Source organism: Myotis davidii, unplaced genomic scaffold (assembly GCF_000327345.1).
Source record: "Myotis davidii unplaced genomic scaffold, ASM32734v1 scaffold1464, whole genome shotgun sequence".
In the NCBI taxonomy this organism is placed as follows: domain Eukaryota; kingdom Metazoa; phylum Chordata; class Mammalia; order Chiroptera; family Vespertilionidae; genus Myotis; species Myotis davidii.
Genome location: NW_006295082.1, coordinates 87,119 through 92,008, shown reverse-complemented (window position 1 = coordinate 92,008; position 4,890 = coordinate 87,119). Strand labels below are relative to the sequence as shown.

The 4,890-nt window shown below is 47.3% G+C and overlaps 1 pseudogene; it reads left to right on the top strand.

Moving 5' to 3' along the window:
• Nucleotides 1–615: 615 nt before the first annotated feature.
• On the top strand, nt 616–920 carry LOC102769632 (annotated as a pseudogene).
• Nucleotides 921–4,890: the final 3,970 nt, after the last annotated feature.

Sequence of the window (4,890 nt, the reverse complement as noted above, 5' to 3'; positions counted from 1 at the left end):
TTCCCTTTGTGGAAGCTAGGAAACAAGCAAAAAAAAGGAAAACAGCCACAGGGTGTATGTGCATTCCCTGGCAGAGGGAAATCTGCTTCCTTATTTATGACTGCCAGACTCATGGGCAACTTTTTCAGCGCATGTGTTTCAAGAAACTTATATTCATACAAAGGTTCTCTAGATTTCAGATGGACAATAAATCTGAATGCTCTTCCTGAGCTAAGCTAAGCTAATACGGAAATGTAACCCATATTCAGAAGGCATTTCTGTCCTCGGTTACCAGCCCACTCTGGTTCAGGGCAGTCCAGTGAGCGAGCGCCAGCTCGGAGCAAGCAGGAGAAACACAGTTGCACCCGGGCCAGCAGCTTTGCGGGTCACAGCCAACTCAATTCCTACAGTCCCTGCAGGGACCAGAAGGCAGCTTGTGGGACCTTGGAAATCCTCTCATTGTCCCCAGTTAACCTTCTGATGAAGTAGCTTCTTGGGTATAAATATTTAGATGCTCAATATTTATTGCCCTTGTGGTCCTTTTAAAAATTACTGGTTTTGCCCTTCTCCGGCCTGAGCCGGCTGCGGGCTGGTTTCCGCTTCAGGGTGGCATGTTCTGGTAGCTCAGTGGTTGCCATGGAGATTTTGGGTGAGTACCTGGGACTGGACTGGCAGCGGCAACAGCTGCGGGTATCCTGGAGGCGCCCCAGACGCTGAACCTCTGCAGGGCCTATTGTCGGGCCTGGCGGATGAGGGAGCTGGTGGCCGAGCTCTTGGACCCCCAAGTGCAGCGGGAAGCGTGGGACAGAGTGGCAGCCACTCCAGATGAGGCCTTGGACAGTGATAATAAAGATGATGAGGAAGATGAAAATAGCATTGATAACAGAACTAACTCTGATGGACCATCAGCAAAACAGCCAAAAATATCATCTCAACATTAGCTTGTATGAAATGTAAAAGACTGCTGCCATGCTTGCTTCTGAAGCCTACATTACTAAAACTGGAACAATACAAAGATTAGCATAACCCCTGTGCAAGGATGACACACAAATCTGTGACATGTTAAAAAAAAAGAAGGAAAAAAAAAAAAAAAAGACTACAACCATATCGGCATCTGCTCTAATTTAGAAAAGCATTTGTTTTGTTCCCCTGGCACAGTTTTGTCAAAGAAAAAAAATTCTGTTTCCAGCAAAGAAAGATATAATAAAACTAGAGACCCGGTGCACAAAAATTTGTGCACTCAGGGGGGAGGAGGGGGTCCCTCAGCCCGGCCTGTGCCCTCTTGCAGTCTGGGACCCCTCGGGAGATAACGACCTGCTGGCTTAGGCCTGCTCCCAGGTGGCAGAGGGCAGGCCCAATCCCTAGGTGTAGCCCCTGGTCGGGCTCAGAGCAGGGCCGATTGGGGAGTTGGGGCGCCACCCCCTGTCATGCACAGAGCAGGGAGATTGGGAGGTTGCGATGCCACCCTCGGTCATGCTCAGGGTAGAGCTGATTGGGGGGTTGGGGCACAGCCCCCTGCCACACTCAAGGCAGGGTCGATGGGGAGTTTGTTGCGCCACCCCCTGTCACACTGGGGTGCCTGGCCAGTCTGGGTGAGGGGCTGAGGGCTGTTTTCAGGCTGGCGAGTGACTGAAGCTCCCAACTGCTCCTTTTTTTATTTTTATTTTTTATTCTGGGCCAGCTTTAGCTCTGAGGCTCGGCTCCAGGCTGAGGCCTCGGCTACTGAAAGCAGGTTTCTGGCCTTTATTTACCTTCTATATTTGAAGCAATGTTGCGGTCCTGCTGGCTGAACCCTGGCGGACTAAAGCAGGTTGCTGTGGTTTTGTTTAGCTTCTATATTTTTTACATAGTTGCTTAGAGTTGCAGGTCAGAGGCCTGCAGCCTGCAGTAGCAGGCGGGGAACGTTGGAGTCCTCCATCGCTGAAGCAAGCAAGCCTCATGTTAGTTTCTAGCTACCTGACTGCTGGCCGCCATCTTGGTTGACAGTTAATTTGCATATCTCGCTGATTAGCCAATGAAAAGGGTAGCGGTCATACGCCAATTACCATGTTTCTCTTTTATTAGTGTAGATAAATGTTTAGAAATGAAAAAAAACAACTGTTCAGCTGAGACAAAAGGGAAGATCTTGCCTATTTGTAAGTGATATAGGTAAAAAATAAAATAAAATAAAAAACTTAGTCTTGTCATAAGAATTGTTTGGTTCTGAGTGACAGGAGAGGGAGAAAATGTTGCTAAGTCACACTGCACATCCCTCCCCAAAACTCCACCATCACCTAGCAACAGGCTGCCTGGTATGACCCTCAGGGTACTGTGAAATAGAACCTCCACAGGTATGTTGCCCAACAGGCATATTTGCCTCTTCTCTTCTGGGCAGTCATTCAGTCTTGCAACAGATGGGTTTACTGAGTGCTTATGAGTCCCCTTGCCAAGTACTAGGGATACACAGATCAAAAGATGAGGCCTTCACGGAAGGTTCAGCCTGGTTTTTGGAGAGAGAGAACAGAAACAGATGATTATGCTATAGTGGGGTAGTTGCTAGTATAAAGAAATAAAAAACAGGTTTATCTAAACAGCCAAGAGGTCTATTTAGAAGTCTTCATTGAGAGAAAACTGGCTTTATTTGTGAAAACAACTTGATAAACTTCTGGGTCAGGATTTGGCACATGAAAGACAGATGTTGCTGAAAAGAAGAGTCAAGGATGGGAATTCCTGAATAAAGGTTGGGGGGCAGGGAAGAGAAAAAACTGATAGCCCAGCTATGAGAAATCCTAGCTGGAGGACAAGTATAAAGAATAGTGTGGTCCTATTTGCTTTGACTCAGTGGATAGATGGTTGGCCTACAGACTGAAAAGTCCCAGGTTCAATCCCAGTCAAGGGCACATGCCTGGGTGGCAGACTCAATCTCCAGTAGGGGATGTGCAGGAGGCAGCCAATTGATGATTCTCTCTCATCATTGATGTTTCCATCTGCCTCTCCCTCTCCCTTCCTCTCTGAAATCAATAAAGATATATTTTTAAAAATAAGAGTAATGTGGATTACAAGTTCTTTGCTTTTAAAAGCACTCCCTATGAACCGTAAACCTTCAATAAATATTCTTCTGCTCTGAACAGAATTCAGATCACTTTTATCATGAAGGGAGAGATCCAAAGAGAAAGCACCAGAGATAGAAAGCCACAACATGTAGAGAAATGATCAAACAGTTTGGCCAAGGCTGAAAATTGGCACGATTGTAACCTTGAGTGCACAATCACCACACACACACACACACACACACACACACACACACACACACACACACACAAATTCAGAGAAATATTGGGATGGTCACTGATTTCCAGTCTGAGAAGCTGGGTAATAAGACCTGAGTTAATCCTATCCAGATCATAAGGAGTGGTGAGACCTGGGCCAACACCAGACTTTCCTGTAACACAGGTGAGGGGAAGAGAGTCAGAGAAAGGTGCCCAGTGGATGTGACTCCCATAAGAACTTCTGGGAAGAAGAAGAGGGCATGAGCAAAAGCAAAGAAAGCAAACCTCAGAAAATGGAGAATTTGTCATAATGTGATGGGGCCACATTTAGTAAGAAGTAGAGCAGAGGTATAAACTTCAGAGCTAACATTTCAGCTTCTAAAAATACAACCACATTTTTCTCTCCAATTCACTTCTCAGGAGTATGGCCCTGTCTACCTTCAAGAGTGTCACTATGTTCAGAGGCAGGTAAATGACTAGATAGTTAGATAATAGAAAGATGATAGATATCAAGGAAAGACAGAAAACACCTGGAGACTGGTAAGAAGGGCGAGGTCACAAGAGGCACTGACTCAGCTCCCCATGGCAGCAGGCCAGGGGGCCAAGGAGGAGGAGGGAACTCCCGTCCTGGGAGAGTCTATTCCCTCAGAAGATAGAGGCCCAGAGCCCAGGCTGGGCTCCACAACCCAGAGCACCAGATCTGAGACCCACAGCACCATATCATCAACTGTGAAAGGTGGCAGGGCTGCTGGCTGCTGCTGGAGAGAAAGTGGTAGTTTCATTTTTTTGTTTGTTTGTTTTTCTTTTCATTGTTTTTTTTTTTTTCTCTAAACTGAGAGCCCAGGAGTTTTCATTTGTAACTACTAACTTGAAGCTTCAGTGCAGGGAGGGAGACATGGACCCCAATTGCCTGGGGAGTGGCTCGGGTGGGAAGCATTGCAGAGAGACTTGGTGGAACAGCAGCCAGGAGCATTTGGTCATAGGTCCCCAAACCAAAACAGCCATTTTTCCTGAGGGGAGCCTGCCACTCCCAGCAGCCAGAGGGCAGGTAAAGGAAAATAAAAACCATCCTATGTGATACAGCTTGCTCCACCCACAGGTGCCCTGCCTGTTCACCCTGCATTTTGAGCTTTTCAGAAGAAACAAAAGCAGAGGCCACACTTGTGGGTTTGAACAGTCTCAAGGTGCCATCAGTGACTGGATTGGGGGAGGGACCATCAGCCCCAATATCATGGGAACCAGACTCATGTTTTCTCCACATGGGAGAACTGATAAAAACCCAGGTTTCCCACATGGGAGAACTGATAAAAACGCCAGGTTTCCAGCCAACCCCGTTGGTCTCAATACAAGGATCTCTGTCCTACATTCGCAGAGGACTAGCTCTGGGACAGAGAAAAATAACCACCATATTCCCTGAAAGCTAAACAGCACCTCCTCTGCCTAAGGCCATTTGAGAAAAAGGCTTTGAGTGATTAAGATTGACAGCTGGCTAGCAGGGAAAGGTGGAAAGAGCCAGAGCCAGGGCAAGTTTTCTGACCCATCCCTGGGTCCTGTGTGGCTAACAAACCTACTTTCAGGGGCAGATTGGCCTCTCCTGCTTGCAACCAAGTCCTGTGGAGACAGACACAAGCAGTGGACTGGTGGCTCCCTGGGAACTGCAAGC